A 22,446-nucleotide genomic window follows, 5' to 3' on the forward strand; every position below is an offset into this window, starting at 1 on the left:
TTCAGATGAATAAATTAAATGAAAATACAACAAAAAAAAAGAGAATGCTGAAGGAACAAGAGAAATAATAATAATTTCATTGTTCTACAACTCAATTGCTTATGCGGTTGTTCCTATGTGTTGCATTCCATCCATTCTTCTCCCTATTGAGCGTGTAGCTTGACTTTAGAAGAATATTTTTAATAAAATAGGCAACAATTTATTATTATTGTTAAATTCTTTTCTTTTCAACATCAAAAAACGCTGATGGATGGAATATGAAAAAGTTCTAAGCTTCATGCATATTCAGTGCAAAATAAAATTGGCATTCAAATGCCTAAGGGAACGATGAAAGGAATGGAACAATGAGCTAGTTTGTGATTTTTTTTTCTATGTTTTGTTATGGTTCTGAGAATTTTTTGAGATAAAAAGTTATTTTATGAAACTTGAGTAGAATATATTTTAATGATTTCAATGGAAATACGGTACAAAAATAAAATTGACTTTTGAGATCGCAGATTATTTACATTTTACTGATTTTGCTTTAATTTGTATGAGAAAATTAATTTTAAACTTCCTTGAATGATTTGTTTTTATGTTGATGGGCTGTTTTTAGATCAGAAAGGTTGGATGTTGTGAACTGTGATTATTGTAGGAACAATAGAGCTTCTGACACAGTCAGTAAGTTTAAATACCTTAAATATCTTTGTTATTTGATTTCTATGGATATTTTTGGTAAACAATTCCAAAATTTGTTAATTACTTATTTTGTTTTTGTCAATTCAGAAGCAAATTGATCTACGTAAAGTAGTGAATCTATGAAGAATTGCTGAAGATAATTAAAATACGTTTATCACTGTAATTAATATTACTATTAAATGATGTTTATTGTTTGAAGATTGAAAACAAACTAAATATTTGTAAGCCAAAAGGGGTTTGCAACTATGAAAGGGGAAAGTCAACTGCAAATATAATTTAAATATTAAATGACAGTTAATATATTCTGGAAGCTCAATTTCTTAAGAAGAGCTTTAAATTTAAAAATCAAATGATTCAACTAACGACTTTACAATCGTAATCCATCCAAAAATCTCTAATTTCATCAAGTCATTCGATCCAGTGCTCGAAAATTTCATAAAAAAAATTATTTCACCTTTTCATTTCGTTCATAAATTATTAATAATGTGAAGACGGAAACAAATGAGAGCAAAGCATTAACATTTGAAATAAAAATGATATTAAAATTGATGATGGCAAGCATAAGTCGACGATAAATTGACATGAAAGTTGAATTTTTTATATTTCGAAAAACTTGAATCAAGTCAGTGTAAAATTGTTAAATTGCTGATTTACAAGAAGCACAGACACACATATTTCATTTATGAAACTTCATCATCATCATTATTGCATGAAGTAAGTAATTAACATTGATATGGAAGTTAAAGTAAATCGATTCCATCTTGTTCCAAAACTAATATACATATGTATGCTGCTACAGATAATGATGTGTGCAGCTGATTGATGTGCAAAGTTAATGTAGCGTGCACAACAACAACAAGAAATATTTCTTATTTCGTGCGTGCGTCTCAAGTAAATAAGCTACAATAGCGTGTAAGCATGTGACGGAGCAACCATAAAGTCTGTAAATTGCTCGCCATTTCTCAACGACCACACAGGAAACTTTTGTTGTTATTTATAGTAAATGTTGTTGCGTTTTGTTTTATTGGCAAATTTATGGCTGAATTGGAAAGTTTAGATGGATTCGAGTTTTAACATCCAGTAACAGCTTCAACATTCAAGTAGAAAACGATCTAGGACAATTAGATCCATCAACCTTAACCTGATTCTCAACAATTTTATGACAAATTCAGTTCCAAGTTACGACTCAATCAACAAAAAATTCAGTTCCTTTGCATTATCATTGAACAAAAATTCAATTACTCTCACATCTTTGTCTGCCTTCAAACTTTATACTCTCGTGTCACATTGAGGAATTTTCCAAGGCGCCAGCTGAATATGAATTTAATGAAAATTTATTCTTATCGCATTCATATGAATATTCTCCCTCTGTTTTATGCTTAAAGCTTCATTCATGCTCTTTTTGTTTGAATATCGAAAATGGAAAGAAAATCGTTGGAAGCAGATTTTATATTATTTTCAGGGATGGAAAGTCACATTTTTATGGTTAGTGGGTAGAATGAGTTTATGGATCAAGGTTGGCATGTGATTTTGTCTACTCAGAAGGAACTAACATGTTATCTAGAAACTTAAGGATTAAATACCTTGAAAATTATCTCAAAATGTCATAATCTACCTTGAAAATCATTAACTTTCCGTCCCCTGACAATTTCTTCCTTCCTTCACTGCCATCCTCTTAGATTAAAACGACATTCAATCTTCACTTCCTTTCCCGTCTCAATTTTCTTTTTATTCTCCTCATTTAATATACTTCTTTGTACTTAATGTGTTGCTTCTTCAGATTCCGTCCTTAAGGGCAGCAGACAGTCAACATCTATGACAAGTGCTCTTCATTTTTTTCTTGATATAAAAAAGTACTTTATTGTTTACCATGAAAGTTTTTCTAACATGTTTGAGGATGTTCTTACATCTACTCACTCACGATAGCAATAAAAGCATTTGAAAGTTTGCAAAAAAAGACATGAGAAGCACAAGAAAAATTAGAGACAATGAAAGATGCTCATAATTACATCATAAAAACCTTGAAAAATGCTTTTAAAGTATCAAATTTAATAATCGTGACGATGCTTCCGATGATATAGATATACTTGTAATGTTTTGTGCCAGTAAGGTCAGAGGAAGGAAGAAATTCAATTTAATTTTAATGCTTTACAAAATGTTTTTAGAAGTTAATTAGTGATGAGTTGATTGGTGTGTCTTGAAATTGAGATTTTTAGGAGTTTTGTGTTAAGATTGAATTGGGTTGATAAAGATTTGATCAGTTACTAATGCTTACAAAGTGATTGGGATTTCTTAAGTTTTGTTTACAAACAATCAGGATTGAAGAAATTTGGATTTTATCGAATTTTTGATCGATTCTTGCAATCATAATAATGATCTTCTTATGCTGTACGACTAGAACTTTTGTATTTTATAGATCCAGGCTTGTTAATGACTGAATAAGAAGGAAATTGAAAGATCCAGAAGAATTTCAAAATTTGTCCTCCATTTTAACCTCAAAATTAACATAAATTTGTCAACATTTTCTCACAGAATATTAATTGTAGAAATTTTTGCATGAACGATGATATCGTCCTACTTACAAGCACGTAAATAAAAAATAGACTAAAAATAATTCAAATTTCTTCTTATCTCGTTTTTTTCATTTGGAGCAAAAAATTGTAGCAACATGCTGGATGATGTAAACAAAACAAATGAATCTATCATTCATCATTTGTAAAAAATTTGAAAGGAAATGTACAATGTCTGTGAGGGTGGATGGAAATGAAAAGAGACACACTCAAATAATTGAATTTCTGCTAATTTTGGCGAGAGAAATTTCTCAAAGATTTAAATGAATGATCAAAAGAAATTTTTCAATTAATAATCACTTTTTTATATTTCGTGTGCTGTAGACAGTAAAAATATGATGTTTATATCTCTCAATCTTTCGTCAGATGCTAATTTTTCCTCATCATTTTTAAGTTTTATAAAATTTAAAGTTTCATACATCCGGCAACCTTGACAGTTCAGTGAGAAACAATGGCAATAAAAAAATTATTATGTTTGTTTTGTTTTTGTATAACTTTTAAGGAACATTAAATATGAATTATCCGTTTGTAAAGTAAAATACATTAAATTTGTAATAAAATGTTCATTAATGATGATTGAGTTTGTAACGGAAAGATTATGTTTGAAAATTGTATAATTTAAGTTCAAAATTGACCGTTATTTGAAAAAAGTTCAAAATTTTGAACTACTTTTGACCGTTATATTTGAAATTTTAGTCATTTTTGAACATATTTCAAACATTTTTTGACAGTTATTTTTTAAATATTTTTTGACCGTTATTGAACAATTCTCATTCATAAAAGACTTTAAGTTCTTCTACGAAGTTCTTAATTACATCGTCATACGATGGCAAATAATTTTCTTCAGCACAATTCACATCAATTACCCCATTTGTTTCATATTTAATTCAATTTTCAAGTAATTTGAAGAAATTTTTTATGAAGAGAAAATTCATGAAAAGTTATTAAAAGAAAATGATGTACAGCACAGCAGAAAACATCATTATTCATTCTTAAAGCATATTACAACAATTAGCAGACGTAAATGTATAATAATTTTTATGATATCATCAAGTAATTGTTAATAGTCGTGCTGCTTTTCATTAACTAATGTTAATTATGCACATTTTTTTGTAACTTACATGATATTGGCAAATTCAAGTGCATTCGACTCATACATATGGTCTACTAGAGGAGATTACTTAATACTTAGCTTTGCAAGCTACATCCAACAATATTGGAAAGTGTAAAAAGCAATCATTTTCTCATATAGGAAATTATGAAATGCTCAACATTTGCTAGATTTTTGCGCATTAAAAATGCTAACGTGCTTTAAATTATAGGTCATTTTTTCTGTTTGATTTATTGCGTAAGTTTTTGTTGCTGTCTGAAGGAAATTGGAGTTTAAAATGTTTATTGTTAATTAAATGGTCGATTATTGAGCCTGAGATGAATATTCATGAGCTATTTTGCACAAGTCCACCAAAACCCATCAAGTCACCACACCCTGGACAGAAATAATAAAAAAAAGTCAAAGTATTCATTAAATCGCATTACATTATATATCAAAATGTTATTAAATACTTTAAAATTGAAATTGAATACTGCTGTCTGTCAATTTAAATTGACATGATGCGAAACTTTTTTTAATGTCAACAAAATATTCGTAGAACTGAAATTCAATTTTTTTTCTATAGAGACAAAAGCTGTCATTTTCCGAGTTTTTTGCTGTTAAAAATACAACATTATTCTGTCGATGATTTATTTTGCATTGGGTTTATAATGTGACGTAGGTTGAGTTTGTCAGAATTTCGGATGAAAGTTGTAGGCACTGAATGCGAAACTAATTCAAATTCGTCAAAGTTCAAACTTTAGAATAAAAAATTACCGTTATTTTGGATTTCAAATTTTCAAAATTTTTAAATTTCAAAACCGTTAATTATCCACAAAAGTTGAAGTTTTAAAATTGGAAATTTTTGCACAAAATCTTCCACAAGGGAACCTCACAAGTGAAAAAAAAATCGCGAGTAATTTATTCACAATATATTTTGCATGCTGCGTCAAAAATTTAAATTGAATTGAATTAATTTTCAGTCATTTATCAAAAATCTATGAAACTTTCATCTTTTATTTTTCACGCTTCAAATAAAATAAAAAATAATGTAAGTGAGGAAATAAGATGTACGTAGTGATTTTATAATAAATGATTCAAATCCGTAAAAATTTCATTATTTTTTTGCACACAGACGGAAGAAAAAATTGTTCATCGTCTATGGATGTTGACAGTATTAAATTTTTCATCTACAACAAAGAAGACAGCGAGAAGATCAACAGCCAAAAAATAACCAAGAAAGTTCAAAGAACTGCATGTGAAAATCCCCAAAAATGAAATGTGTTCAAACACCTTTCGAATGTAATGAAATACATTTTGTCAATGTCGTGGTACGAAGAAGTCTTAGTGCTTCATTCTTATTTTCTTTCTTGTTTTGCATGATGCGGTGATAATGAGATTGTAATTTAGTTACGTTCTGCATCTTTTCAAATTGTTCTGGATGTTGATTTTAATGGTAGATGAATTTTAGGTTATCGGATGATTTATTGTGGATTTTATGATCAATTCTAGAGTTTTCTGACTTAGCGTCTTAGTTCTAAGTGTTAAAGTTTCAATGAAAAGCCATGAACATGCGTAAAACAACTTAAAAATTTAGCTAAACTAGCAAAAATTCTAATCTAAATTCAATAAATAATCAGAAAAATCAATAAGCAGATTATGTCAACAAAAACAAACAAGGCACACAGCCCATCCACTACACTCTTCCACAACTCCAAAATAAACAAAAAACATGACTTATTGGAAACAAAACTCTTTCTACATCCAAAAAAAGAACATAAATGAAATTTTCCTCCACACAAGAAGAGGTAAACAGTCATAAAAATCGGTTCAATGCCGTTGCTGACGAGATATTAAATAAAAAAGAAAGAAAAATATTTTTCTGCATAATTCTTATTGTTGTCCTAGGAATTTTTATTGTAGCAATAATGCGTACATTCTGTATAGCAAAATATTTTCATTTCTGAGAATTTCATTTGATCCAATAGAATTTCTGTGTTGTGAGCATGATAACAGAACTTGCTTGCTGTGCATTAATTATTTCCGCAAAGTAAGGCAGAAATTCGTGAATTTTTAATGAGAATTTATGATTAATTTTTCAAAAAATCAATATTTGTTAAATATTCATGGGTTCTAGAAAGAATCTTGATATAAAGTCGTAATAATTCTTATTCTTTTGAAGAATTGAAGGTCTTCTTGACATTGTAAATCTCAATGGAATTAGATTTTTGATTTAAATCTGTTTTGTTAATGTTATAACGTATATTTGGGATTTGAATAATATTTATTGTGCTTAGTTGAAGGCCCTTTTTGTATGAATTGTTCAGTCTGCTTTTGAACTTCAAAGAATAAACATCATTGTGAAATTATAAATTCGTAAGGAAGTTGTTTTGATTATTAGTATTGAAACTACATTTTCGACCAATTTGTGGTGTTTACGGTAAGTTCGTATAGTTTAGAATCAACAAAACTCCAAAAATAGCAATTCTTAAAGCCAAAAAATCACAAAAACTGACAAAAACAATTAAAATGAATTCCATTGACGTAAGCCTGAACTCCTACAAGAAAATATCATTCTGAAGCATAACATCCAACATTAAACTCAATGTTTTTATTATAGGGATTTTGATGCTGTTGCTAAAAACTTTGTTATTTTTACTACATTAATTAATTCTTCAACTTATTTCATTTCGTTCCATTTAATTATTCGTTCGCACGTCAAACAGCAATCGTTCTTGGTTATATGACATGGTGAGACAATAAAAAAGCCAATACACGAGCAACAAAAGATTTTTACCCAGCTAGTCTGTGGCTTTAGGCACAACCAAATAAATATATCTGGAGCATTTGTGTTTGAGGATTATTTGGGGCAATTCAAATTTATTATTATTCGATACTCGTTCAGATTCTTCATTATCTTTGAAAACGCATACAGAAATTTATTGCATTTTGTTACTACGGCTTTAATTGATAATTTTCAGATACTTGTTTAATTGGTGTTTTTTGTAATAATATATATGATTGCCGGAGAGGAAAGAGACAAAAGGGAATATTACAGAATTAATCTTATTGTTTGTTTTGCATTTAAAATTTATTGTAGTGAATATTACTGACTGCATTTTAATTAAAATTGGATTAATAACTTTTGATTCAACTATTTTAAGGAATTCAAAATTTGAACTATAACCGTTTTTAAATAATTCAAATTTTGAACTTTTCAATTTTTTTCTGCGAAATTTTGAAAAATCCCCCCAAAAAAATCAAAGCTTATGCTTTCCATCCCCTTCTTGTTCATCAAAACAATTTACGATTTCATTAATTAATAAATGTATGTGTTGTATGCTCATAAACATGATCATCATAATCATTTGTTTCCTCATATAATTTCGCATTTATTAGCAATTTCATGAATTTTTTCAAGGTTTTTGTTTCCACGTAAAATAATAAAATTTACAACACCAAGCTTTGTACACGCGGCATTTAGGCATATGATAAAGATGTTTAAAAAAATTATTTTATATATTCACTGAGCAAATAATACAAATAAAAACTTTTTCATCAACTTCTCATGAATGATAAAATGAATTATTAATATTATTATGAAATACAGGAGATGAAATAATAACAAAAACTTTTTAAAAAGTTGTGCAGACGAATCAGTCTGTTATGATACTAAATTTTGCTTGATTTCTGTCCAGAACAGATGAATTTTTAATCATTATGAATGAAAGCTAGCAGAATCTGTGGTCTGTAAGTGACTTTAAAAAGAGAAATGATACTTTCAATTTTCAGACACAAGGAGCGTCTGTCAGTCACGAATTAGGTAGCCAATTACTCGTTAATCTTCAATCTTTACAAAAATTAACTCCTATTACACATATGATCCATAATTTACCAGTTTTTTGCTAATATTCAGCTACTCATTTTAATGATGATTATCTGACGCAAAATTCAATCAAATAAGTCTTCGATTTAGCGCAAGGTTAAGATACACATAATTTTTGTGCAAAAATTGTAAAGACTGTTGGTTACGAAATCAATTTATTGGTTACTAATGCATATGCTGCATGTAATTAGGCTTTATTCAATGTGGTTAATGAAATGGGAGCAAAGTTTGATTGAATCTCAATGGATGTGGCTTTGCTTAAGCATTTTTTAATTAAATTTTGAGGTTATTCGTTTAATTTTTGTAGCTGGAAGTCCTTTTGTCCATTAATCTATCTTCCAAGCCATCAACTCCATAATTTGTAAATCCCAACGAAAGCATAAAGAAATTTTAATAATAAAAAGTCCAGCCTTACATACGTCGTAAAAACTGGCAAAAAAATCTATTGTCAGAATTTCATTTCATCGCTTTTATGGCAGCAGTACACAAAATGTAGCTCATGCTGTGCGATGATCAAAACTGGGCGTCATAATCTCTCACAATTTGCGATTAATAGTTTCTTTAATTAAGCATTTTTTGCTCTTTTGTGCAACGATCTTTTGTGACACTTTCAATTACTTTGCCATGCTTATTGCTAAAAAATAATAATAGTAATGAGCAATTTGTAATTGCACAGCATAAATGTTAAGTGTAATTCAATTTGTGAGGCATTGCATAAATAATTAGCTACAACAATTATCACGCAACACCTTTTTCGGGCTCTAAATAAAGATGTCACTTTTCATTGTCAACTATTTTTTTGAATGAGAATTATTCAAAGAGCGTTTAATTAAATTTTCTTTGTCATGTTTGTAGTTTTTGCTACTTAATTGTTATTTATTGTCCATAGATTCCATTTAAATCATATAATTTTTTGTGTATAAAATTCAATGTTGCTTATATTATTTATTTTTAGTTTAGTTTAGCAAGTTTACGATGGGATATAGTCTACAGTTTGGGTTTATTGGATCTGGCTTCAAATTTAAATTTTGAACATAAAAATCAGTTAAATTTCAAATTTTTTCAAACATTGAACTACAAAATACGTTAAAATTGATAAAAGTTCAAAATTTGAACTTTGAAATCAATCAAATTTCAAATTAGTTCAAAACTTGACCCTCAAAATCCGTTAAATTTCAAAAAAAGTTCCAATTTTGAACTTCAAAATTCGTTGAATTTCAAATTTGTTCAAATTTTGAACTTCGAAAAAAGATCAAGCTTGAATGATTTACTGAGCCAAATGCGCATTACTCACAAAACAGATTTAACTGCACCATTGACATTGACAATTTTGTACAACAAAACATGAATAAAGAAAAGTTAATTAATGTAGGTGCGATAATGCTCTTCAAAAATGGAAAACAATGGCTACTATATGAAATAAATCGATCCTACGAGACCTTGAAACTACTGAGCATTTATTTATGCTGTATTTTTATTTAATTTTTCCACAGTGGAAATCATGACCGGACCTTAATCGACTCAACAACGTACAAACTTTTCCAATTGATCTTGATGTAAAATAAAAACAATTGAGTTTTATGGTTTCCGTAATTTTTTTATTTTTATTCCTTTATGCTCAATAATTTATTGCTGTATCTCACAATGCACTGCGGCATTACAATTTATATTAGATTGAGAAGCATGAACACCTACTCACTAAACTTCTGAAGCTGAGGTGAAATATTTCCCATAGAAAATTCTGTACACACGATTTCATTTCGCATTTCGAGGAGGATGAAATAAATGTTTCATGTTCACGCTATGAAATTCGCAAATCGCACAAACATGCTTTGAACTTTTTTTGCATTTTACAGCTGAGCATTAACTTGAATTGAAAACCAGATTTGTTGTGTAATTTTCAGCAAACATTTTGTGTCTATTTTAAATTACTGTGGCATATAAATTGGAGGAGCCCTAGACGTCCTCATTTTACTATGCGAACAATGTGCATGCAAAGTAGTGAAAGAAAATTAGAGAATTAATTGTGGTCTGTCTTTTAGATTTGCAAAAGTTGATACCTTTGACATTTTATGCATTGACGTAATTTTACGACTTAAAATGAAGGAAAAAAGAAACAGTTTTAAATACATCGTGAGATAAAGATTGTGTAAATCTTGGAGTTTTTTTTTCGTAATTAAATGAGTTGTAAGCATTTTTGATATACATCAAGATTGGTGTGAAAGATACAAGTATTTTAGATCTAGGTGAGACGATAAAGTTGTAGATTTTTTCGCAAGAGTTTTGAGATTTTCAATTTTTGAACTTCGAATTTCGAATATCGAATTTTCAACTTTCGATATTCGAATTTTGAACATTCGAAGTTTTAATTTCATTATTAGAAACTTGAATTGATGATTTTCGAAGTTTGAAGTTCAAATTTTTGTCTTTCGAAATTCGAATATTTGTTTTTCGAAATTCGAAATTCAAAAATTTGTCTTTCGAAAATCTTATTAAGAAATTCTTTAATATTCAATCTTTAAAGCTCAATAAGAACCTTCTTTCCAGCAAATAAGAAACCAAACAAAAATTTTCGCAAAAAATTCTTCACATCTTCTTCCTCAAACTTCTTCTTTTGATTTTCTCACACCCAAGTGAATACAAGACTGGCAATTAAAATTTTATCTATGGTAAATAATTTTCTCTTCATGAACAACCTTCAATACTGAAACGTAATTCGACATGTTTCAATATAAAAATCTCAAATTTGAGGCAATTTTAACTGTTAAATACGTTATAAGAAGCGATTGCTTTGATTCTATATTTAGAAGATATTATAGCTAGTGGTTTTATAGATTAAGCTAGCGTTGTCAATACTGTGTGTCGCGACACACAAATGTGCTATGAACCGTATGTCATGTGCGCTTTCGGATCGAAGTTTACCCCCAAAGTCTGTTTTGTCGCAAAAAAAGGTTGTCCACCACTGGATTAAGAAGTAGATATGCAAAATGTCTTTTACTGTTTTTGGAGTTGATTTGATGATTTTGGGCTGTAGCTAAGGGAAATTTGTCAACTTTATAGCCTCAAAATATTGAGCAAAAAAATGTCTTGCAAATTCAATGAAGGTCAAGTTTTTATACTCAAACCCTCCTTATCCATAGCAATAAAAATTATTAATATTATAAATTTCCTCTCAACCCATGCATATCTGAATAGATGACAGCTGAATGTTTGAGAAATTCGACATGGAGAAGGCAATAAAAAATGTGAAAAGAAAAAGAATCTCGAGAGAGAATAATTGACCCATAATATTTCCATCATTCTGCCTATATATCAAGGCATTGAAGCCTCTTTTTTCTACACAGAGAAGAAATTGATCGATTACATTTTATTCCAGTAAGTCTTGTGTCCATTGTTGCTAAAATGTGATCTGAATTGCTAGAAAAAACATCGCTCGTCTTCAAATGATTTCATTCATCCATTCATGGTGCGAGATGTGATTGATGGAAGAAGAAAATGTGTTTTTGATGCTGGTCAAGAAATTAGCCTCAAAATATCATGATTTGGCGTTCATTACAATGAATGAGTAGCTCATCATTAGCTTGTATCTTACTTTGCTTTAATGTCTATGAAAAGGTTTTTATTGGAGTGAACCCTTCAGAGAATTTCAATTTTAAGTTTCGAATTTCGAAATTCGAAAATTCTATTTTCGAAATTCGAAATTTTAAATTTCGAAATTCCAAAATTTAGCTTTCGGAAAAAATGTAATTTTTCCCAGATTTTCCCACAAATCCATTAAAATTCGCTTAGAAACTTTTAATACGTTCCATACCTACAGAGTTTTGCTATATTAAATAAAATTTAATTTCAAATCTAATTACATAGAATCTGTATCAAGTTCTAGCTAGGGTATACTTTTGCATCTGTAAAATCTAAATAAAGCTCTCTTTTGTGTTGTTTTCTCGCTTCAAATCACATTTTTATCTTCACTTTACCTTTTTTTCTTCTTCTATACTTTACGTTATTGCGCCGTGAAGTATGATTTTTATCTCATCTTTTCTTGCCGCCTATTCAGAATCACAGAAAAAAGATCTTTTCAATATACGCATTTTTTTCGGTAACGGTACAAAGGTTTGACCATAATTGAGATATTACTCATCATCGTTAAGGCATTCATGGATGTTATTGAGTTAATTTTTGGGATATTTGGATAGTAGCTGCAGTTTCTTTTGTCGTCGTAAATTGCTTCGAATTAGGTTTCATTATCTATGCTTATCAAATTTGAATATCATATGCAACACACTTCACCTAGTAAACATCTTCATGATAACGACACGAAAAACTATAAAAATGATTATTTCAATAAATTTTTTAACGACTATCCACACATCCCACACCATGTGTGTGGTTTTGAAAATGAAAATTGATGCCAAATGAAATCAAAAATGAATCGGAAGAATGTGTAAATCACGTTGCAGTCGTCACTAATCCTCTTCATTTCTCTTTCTGTTTATTATAATTTTCTGTTGGCTCGTTGAATGCGAGTTTATTGATATGGGCAGAGCGCACGAGCAACCTGTTTGTTGTTATCATTGTCAATGTTATTATTTGGGGAATTTTTTGCATCTTTTTCGTCAATTTAAAGACTTTTGCATCATTTGTGAACACTTTGCGTCGTTTTGCGTTATTTGAAATAATCTGCATCATTCTTGAAACTTTTGTCATAGTTTGCATCATTGTCGTGCCTGTCGCATCATTTTCGTGTCTTTTCGCATCACTTTTGTGTCTTTTGAATCACTATTGAAACCTTTTGCATCACTTGATAATTTTCCAATAACAACTTAATTAAATTTATACCCCACAGGAAAGTTTTTCATCACCAGACATCATCGCAATCTTTAGTCATCAGCAGCTTAAATGTTGAATCACACACATAGGGGATTTAAAAACCATAATAAAAATTAAGTTACGTATGAGCGAGTGAGATGAAAAATATAGAATTAATTATTTATGTTAATTAAAAAACTTTCAGTTTTTAAGCTGATTTTGATAGTGTTTCCAAATCGATTTAGCTACGGTCCCATGCGTTCAACACTTGAATGTCTTTTTACCGTTGTTCCACTTATTTCCATCTATTTTTGTGTGATCACACACGAATGTTTTTTTGCATTAAAGTGTCATAGCGTTTGAGCTTTTATTTTGTGGATTTTTTCATATTGTTACACATTTTGAGCGACAGCCGTAACGAAAATAAATTAAAGATAAAAGGCAGTGATGCGCTGTCGGATGAGTTTGGATTGAGGCGCATTTTTTGGAATTTTTCCATGAATTTTAAATCATTTTTGAAGTCAAAAGATGCTAAGATACAGGAATTCCAGCCACAATCCAAACAATCCGCATTTCCCTATATAAACACCGCTGCAGCTGCTCATATTTGCGTGTTTGTCTTGTGTGGGTGTTAATAAAATTCTTATTTCGCAAAGCGAATTGGAATTGGATCGGAAACGGAGAAGATGAGAAAAAGACTCTGCATTGAAATATATTTTTTGGCGTGCTTTCAATTGTGATGTTTAATTTTGTTATTTTTCTTCTTATTCGCTCCGATTTCCTCGTAGGAAAAACACTTTGACATGATTTCAAATGACAAATGGATTTGTTTTGTGCCTCAAAATCGACAAATAACATCTTGACAATATGATTTCTAATGTTATACTTAACTTTTTGATTATTCTATTATAATACTAAGATATTTAAACTGAATCTAATTACATTCCATTTGTTTATGTAAACATTCCCATTTTCTTATGACATTAATTAGATTGAACAGTCTTTTTTTGTGCGGAACAAATGTAAATAGAAATAATTTCCGAAGATTGTGTGCATTTAAATGTAGAACAGGAATTTAATTGAGTGTGAATCACTTTTACGTTGACTTTACTAGAGCACAGATTGGATCAGAATTTGATTGTGGGAAGTTATTCAAACAATTTGAGTAAATGAGATTGCTTGTGTCGCTTTTTTAAGGGTTTGAAATGGAGGAAAAATCACAGTGAAAATTTCAAACCCATTTTCTTAGAAGATTATTCTTAATTTGATATTTAAATGCCAAGCTAAATGATTAACATATAATACCTTCAAGTAAAGTCAATATTGCAATACTGCGATTGGCATTCTGAATTTTAATTTCAATAGTTGAAAATTTGACTTTTGAAATTTAAAAATTTGACTTTCGAAATTCGAAAATTGAATTTTCGAAGTTCAAAACTCAAAGATTGAACTTTCGAAGTTCGAAATTCGAAAATTTAATTTTGAAATTCGAAAATTTGAATTTCGAAATTTCAAATGTTACTATTGAATTTCGAAATTTTTAAGAACTATATGTGTCATTGATAATTGCTTCACTTTAAAAAGTAAATATGCCCTAAATTTTCCAATAATAATTAAATAATCAATACTATTTGAGCTAGTAACAATATTCAACTTACAATGTTGCTTATGAAAACTATAGAAAATTACATTTTCTTGTTTACATTAATAGAAGTAACATGTGTACTAAATTCAAGATAAATATCGCTACAAACGTCTTCTGTTTATAGTTTAAATAGTAAATACATGATGATATTACATCCAATATCGTTTCATCTGTAAATAATTCCCAATTCTACTCGAATATTCCAATAAAATGCAGGATTATTACAAATAATAATAATAATTTAAGTAACTTAGCATTTATAATTTATAAAAGAGTCAAAATGAGCTCAATGAGCATTAATCGCGTGATGATTTCCTTTCAGTCGTTTTCAGATCTCAAGTCCGAGTAAAAAAATTGTTGGAACTACCCATGAGGTTGAAATGAAATTTATCGGATAGCATGTGATCATAACACATCATATAGTCTAATGTGAAAGTAAATGCTTCATTAAATTTTGTGTTTTTACGGATAATAATCGACCACTTAGTCGGTCATTTGGTCACTTACTGGGAAAAGCAAGATAGTCACGGATTAATGTGAGAAATTGAATGATTGTTACTATGAGAATCGATAGTAATTTTGGTGAAAATCTAGTAGACAATTGGAACTTTGACTACAATCCCACACCATCCCCTTGTAATTCTCCAATTAATCTTCCAAACTGTCTGTACCTTATGATAAATTTTTCCAGCATAATGTGAACTTTTCATCATAATCCTATGCATTATATCATTAGAAAATGATTAAATGAAATGATTAATGATATCAAGATTCATCCTCAAGTTTTAAATTGCTCTCAATTCAGACATATGTCTCCACATTATAAAAAGTGATAAAAGTTCATTTTAGATGATGATTCATTAAGATTTTGCAGCATAGATTATGACATGTGAATCACATGAACCGCAACTACCTATGTGCTATATGGAGAGGAACATCCGGGTAACTAGCGATTGTATATGAATGCCCATAGCTATCAAAGCTTTAGTGCTCTCTTCTTTCACTTCGCTTTGTTTCCATTATAATGCTGTCAAAAAATGTGAAAGTTTTTTATAGGTATACCAAAGGAATAATAGAATTGAATAATAATCGTAAATAGAAGAAGTGACTTTGAAGCGTCAAAAAAAGATAAACAAAGAAGAATGAGCAGTTTAAGGTCGTACATGCTTGTGGCGAAAAATAAAACAATTTTTGGCGGTTACGAGAGCGAAAACAATAATTTTTGAGGGGATGGATGCTTATTTTGAGTAATTTTTTTGGGTCACATGGGACAAATTTTGTGGTAGAAGTCGAGAATGTTCGTGGATGGATGAATGAAGTGTAAGCAGAGCTGGATATTCTTTGAAGACTGTTGAGTTTGATGATTTTGGGACTGATTTATGAATGCTAATGATATTAGGTATTTAAAGACTTAGAAATCAAGTTAGAATCTATAAAGCAGTAATAGACAACCTGCGTGCTACGGCATACTGGTGTGTTGCCACATGGCGTGTTTGGTTTCTGTCGAGCCAAACCACCAAAACGTGCCAAAAAAATTAAGTTTGTCCACCACTGCTTTAAGGACACAAATTGCACAAATTCTCCAAACTGAAGAATTTAACCTTCAAATTCTCTAATTCCAACACATCCAAGCATTATAAAAAATCAACAGAAAAATTTCACAACTTTTCCTCATCTCATGAAACGCAAAAAAATTCCACAAATTTGCAACCTTCAAGCATTTATTCTTTTTAAATATTTAACATTTTCATGAGCACACACTTCGTTCATTCCATCTGTGCCGAAAAATGTAAAAGCAAACATGCTGAGAAAAAGAAAACATGCATTTCAATGAGACAAAAATAGATGATGAATAAAACGAGACATGAGACATCTAAGTAGAACTCATTTTATTTTCTAATTGTTTGAGTTTGTTTTTGAATCAATTTGCTGGAAAAATCTGTTCTCGGAGATTCTCGCTAGCTTGAACAATTGTCAAACGAAAAAGTTTTTTCGTGAAGGAAAATTCTGATTGAATAAATTATAAGCATGTTATTTAAATTGTATCATTGAAAGCTTGTCATGTTTTGGTAACTGAATAACTGTGTTACAGTCGTTAATTGGTGTAATTTTTGGGTAGCAATAGACTTTTTTAATTGGTAATTGTGAGAACGTCCTTTGAGAGTGAATTTGTGCTTCGTTGAATTTTTAATAATTTATTAACGTCTTTTTAGAATTTTAATTTAAAGTATTTAGATACTCTGAATGTTTTTAGAGAGAATATTGGTCAGAAATGAGCCATTTGCTTGCAATTCTAACGATAAAAGCACTTATAACATGTTCTTTTGAGTCTTATGAAGCTACAAACTGCTACAAACCTTTACAATATGTCTAATAATTAAATTAAAGTAATTAATTGCAATTAAACTCTTAAAAACAAAACAAATGAATTCAATCAATTTACGAAGGGCACTAAACTATTCCAGACAAAAATTCAAAACTAAATTAACCGTTAAATCGTCACGAATTTCAAAACTAATTTTCCATGAACAATAAAAAGTTAATTTAACAAAATTTACGGATCATAAGCACTAATTTGTTTATGTAACAATGATTGATGATTCTCAAATAATTGATCTCGCAAATTAATTAAATAGTTTTCTATTTCGTGAGGAGGAAAAAATCCATCAAGTTAAAGAAATAAGCCTCGAAATGAAATTTGTATTAACGCAATCGGCTCATCGATTATTCATTATTTTTTCTGTGTATGTAGAAGGAAAGCTTTAAAAAAATGTAGGACATGGATGGGGCAACTCGAGGTCACAACAATTATATCCATTTTTATAGTATATTCATCGTCTTAACATGGAAATGAAGGAATCATTTAATGAGGATCAATAATAATTACATGTCGGCAATAAACTGGATTTTTATTTGACAGCAAACGACACGACTCAATAAAAATTTGTCTTGCTTACATAATGCCTGTCTCTATGATGATATACAAGCATGTTTTGAATGTAAGCAATCGTTTCAAATGTGATGAGAATGAGAATAAAAAAGTGACATTAAATTGATCGAGATACTCACCAATTTTCCAATCGATTTAACTTGTGTGGTGAACAATTTAAAATTTTTTTCTATCTTTTTCCTTTCTATCGCTTGAATTTCGATAGAAAATTTGCTTTTTCTTGTTATTTTGGAATTAGGCTCTATAAAGTATAATCTAGAAAGAAAATGAAAAGAAGAAAAGAAAGGAAGTTTAGCAATGAAATAAAAGTTTACTTCTTCAAATTGAGTAGGTGTGTTTTAGGATTAAGGAAATGAAAAACGAGTAAGATAGGCTGAGATGAATTGGTTACTGTGGTGAATGTCAAGCCTTTTTGTGAGTGAATAAATGGATTTCCTTAAACAACAACGAACTTAAATAAGATTTTCAATCAAGAAGAAGATTGAATTTGATTCGTGGATTAGAATTTGTTACTTTATGGATGAATTGGCTTACACTTCCAGTGCGTTGATTCCGAAATATCTTGTAAATAACAAATTATGTTTAAAAATGCAAAGCTATTGTGATTTTATCAGAATTTCAAATGAAAAATCATGGCACACTTCGTTTTGTTTTCAATCTTAGCCAACACTATTGGATGGAGCAAAATCCATCAATAATCCTCAAAAAAGAACCAAAAAATCAACAATCAACTCAAACTTTCGACCCCATTAATCCATAATCCCTTCAAAAAGTCTATCCGACCCAAAACAAACCGTACTCAAAATTTTGCCAACTTCTTCCGCAAAATGAGATTCTTTTTTTGTGTCGATTGCTTTCTTTCGCCCCGCATTGTCTACCATAACATCATATTGTGGTCGTATGGCTAATGGAAAAAGATAGTAGGCTGGTAAGTAGATATAAATAAATTTATAAACTCAAAGGTAAGATTTCATACAAATTGAGACTTTTTTTGCCAATGCACAAATGTTCTGCTTTTTTATAATACGTAAATTGTCGGATATAAATAAAGATTTCCTGACGTGTCCTAAATTATTTAATTTGATTGGATAATGGTGAAATTGGAAGTTCATATTTATGGGATTTAGATAAAGTTATCGAATGTAAAAGGGAAGTTGGTCGTGTGATTGACAGAAGATTAAGGCAGAAAAAGCCCCATAAATACCCAAATAATGCTATCTTATCGACAAGAATTGATATATTGAAGACATTCGACGTTCGATGTACTTGAGAACCGAGGAATTATTGAGGCTAAAAATATTAAAACTTTAATGCGAAATTTTTACAGCCACTAGAGCCTCATTAAAGCTTTAAAATATTAGAATCCTCCAAACCAGAACCTACACATGTCATAAAATTCATTGTAAATGTGCAATAAAGCCATTAATGTCGATTCGATGAAATATGAACAAAAAAGCTGAATAGAAATGGAAAAATCCACATTAAATGCAGAATTTCCACCAAAATCCATAAATTTAAATACAAAAATTTTTCATCGTAAAACCAACAACAACTACGCATGTGGGTGCTTTATGGATGTAAAATGACAAAAAATGTTCCTTTTGTGTCGCACGTCTGGTCGGTCATGAATGTAAAATTTATGTAAAACAAAAAATTAATTCAATATTTTATCTGATTTATTTCCACTGATGAGGAAATTTCATCAAGTTCCACAATTTTATTAAGCATATAAAATCAATAAATAGCTAATGAGATTTTAATTCCGTATGGACATCTAATAAAATTTACTAGAATTGCCAATTTTATGAATTTAACTGACTTGAGTGGAAATTTAATGAGTTTTAACAAGCTTGTGGTTTGGAACTGGAATGTCCGATGTCAATTTACTTTTGGGTTCCTTTCTTCTCAATTTGTCGAGTTATCTGATCGGAGTTGGTCAAATGGACATAATAGATTTGTTGAATTCAATAGGAATTTAAAGGAAGGAAAATATTTTCCATTGATAATTGGAATCAATGACATGTCAAAGGATGAATAACAGAAATTGTTGATGTTCATGCTTGAAATTTCTATGATTATATACATTGAATGACTGAAGTATGGACAGGAACTAAGAATCTTGCATGAATTTTCCAGAAAGTGGAGGTTTCCCCCTTTGACCCCATCCCCAAACTCTCACAAGTCCAAATATCACAAGTCAGTATATCGATCGAGCATCAATATGGCATGAATATAGCATGATGTCAACTTCAAACTGATCTGCCTCCAAGTCAGAGTTACGCCGGCCTGGAACCGGATTTTTGATCAATTTTAGCTTTCCGAGTCATATGATACCTTTGCTGTTTCAGTCTAAAACAGCTAGACTCTTTGATAAACCAAACTTCCATCATTCAATTAACTGCATGCAATGCTTGATATTTCTAAGAATTGTTTATCATGTAAATAACCAACTTAAAAGGTATTAATCCCAAATGAGCATTGCAAAATAGCAAAGTTTCATAGACAGACGTCATATGAGCAACTAATAAGCCTTCAGAAGCCATACATTTCAATCAAACTTTTACGTCACAATCCCCAAAACATTTTCAAGTAGGCGTAAATACCCATCATCATCATTATCAACATAATTACCCTTCCAAACATTCAAAAGCATTTCATCATTTTGATACAAAATGACCATTTCCTTCGAGACCTTTTTGTGGACCATTTTGTAAAGGAAATTTTTCTCATAAATCAATTAAAATAAATTCTTAACAAAAATAAAGTTTCAATCCTTACATCATCTAAAGTTATGTTTTTTTGATCGACAGCAGCAGTAATTGGAAATATTTTCCAATCAACTTGTTATGAAAAAAGTTATGTCTTCATTTTATTTTTTGCAATATAACAGAAAGTTCTAAGGATGAATTGGAAAAAGTTTCAGTCTTTTTGAAGATGTCCAAAAGAAAATATTAACAAAATTGATAGGTTTTATGCTACAATAATAATTTTAAAGATCCCAAAAGCAGTGATGGAAGCTTGGGACCTCCTTTTTTCCATTTGACTAAGCCAGTGGTGGACAACCTGTGTGACGCATGGATCCCAGAACAACAAATGTGCCAGTTATACCAGCCACGAACATGGAGTATGCAATAGGCTCCAAGTCCATTGTCGAGGCTTGCGACTGACGTCCACCACTTGACTAAGCACTTAAGCATTGACATAACACCCAAAAGCACAAAGAATATAAAATTCCGCACTTGAAATGACCTAGTGTCGTTGAATGAGTCACAAAATGAGCTATTATGCCATACAGAATTAAATTTTATGACTTGAAACAAAGAGAATGTCTTGGATATCCTCTTTCAATGGGAACAATCTCATCTTATTGTTTGAGATTAAATTTAAATTTTGCAAATTAAATTCCCTCATTAAAGTCTTAAAAAATCCACCATAATTGTGAATTGTATATCCGCTAGGAGAATTAAAACTCGTGCGAAAAAAGAAATTAAATGTGACTTATTGCTCCGACATGAAGTTTTATGCCCGCCAGAACACACCAAAAGAATGTTGGGAGGATGAAAAATTAATTAAATGCGAAAAGGCAAGGAACAGAATTTTGACATTTATTTCTTGTTGCTGTTGTGGTTTGAAATTTGATAAAAAAAAAGGTTCAAGAATTGGATATGATTGTTTGTTCAAAAATGGCTTTTAGCTGTTCTGAGAACTAAATTGGTCACTAAAGTAGGAATCACTCAAAATAATGTGAAATTACTTATGCTCCATATCAACAATTTATGGACTTAATGCCAATATTTCATCACATGCTCTTATTAAGGATGTACTCAGAGGAAGGAGGGGGATCCATACAATCCGCCACACCCTGGCTACATCCATGATTCTTATAAAAATTTATAACACAATAAAAGTAGAAAAATTGACGAAAACAGATCAATAAACTCAGTTCAGTTCCTTAAAAGAAAAATCGAAAAACTTTTCACTTAAAACTTTTTTTAAACATTCCGAAACCCTTAAGGAATTGTTTTTTAAGGATGCATTAAATTTGAGTCTTTTCAACCTTATATTATAGTCAGGAGGTGAGTAAGCTTCATGCTACCTTAACAACTTATATGAATTTTATGAGATAAATTTGTAGTGGGAGGAAGATCCTGAGTGGAAAACTACTATTAATTTGTTGGATATCCCCGGTCAATAGTTAAGAAAACTTTTGGAACAAAATGAGCAATACTGAACAATCCCGAACAGCACAACGTCTTCGGTAAGACACCGGAATATCGGCACATTAACGATTCGACTCGATGTTGCTCTAACGGCACTGTTAGGACGGTGCCGCTCGGAAATCAAGACACATGAAAAGAACAGTTGTTGCATAAAATTTTCAAAATTACATAATAAGCACAAGAAAAACTTTCTTAACAATTTTCAAATTTTCATGAAAAACCCCAAAAAACATTAAATATTTTCCATGCAGAAACAGCTTCAAGTTATTTGCAAAAGCATGAACCTTCCTAACAATTTTTAAAGAAAAATAAAAGGAAAAATTATTTGTTCTTCAAATTCAGAATAGCTCCGACTTGTCGATCACGTGCTGCCTTCATCTTAAAAAATTAATAGCACGTGAGATAAATATTTTTTAGGGAAGTTCAATAGCTTTTTATGTTCAATTTTTATAGCTGAATTGAAAGGAAAATTGTTTATGTTTAAGAATATTTTTAAAGTGATGATTTTGTGCCTGATTGCCAGATCGAGGATGCAATTTTGAGACTTTAGCAGTTCATGATCCCACAGCTATGGGTTAAAGACAAGCTTGAACTGTCGCTC

The 22,446-nt window shown here is 30.1% G+C and overlaps 1 protein-coding gene across 2 annotated transcripts in view; it reads right to left on the minus strand.

Moving 5' to 3' along the window:
* Positions 1-22,446, minus strand: part of LOC139089283 (protein phosphatase 1 regulatory subunit 14B) — a 62,720-nt gene that overhangs the window by 30,852 nt on the left and 9,422 nt on the right. For both annotated transcript variants that reach the window (XM_070638763.1, XM_070638762.1), the window contains exon 2: positions 17,745-17,880. The gene's annotated coding sequence lies outside the window, so the exon portion shown is untranslated. The remainder of the gene's footprint in view (positions 1-17,744; positions 17,881-22,446) is intronic.

Source organism: Chironomus tepperi, unplaced genomic scaffold (genome assembly GCF_022539635.2).
Source record: "Chironomus tepperi strain 1889 unplaced genomic scaffold, CSIRO-AGI_Ctep_v1 contig_177, whole genome shotgun sequence".
NCBI classification, from domain to species: Eukaryota; Metazoa; Arthropoda; class Insecta; order Diptera; family Chironomidae; genus Chironomus; species Chironomus tepperi.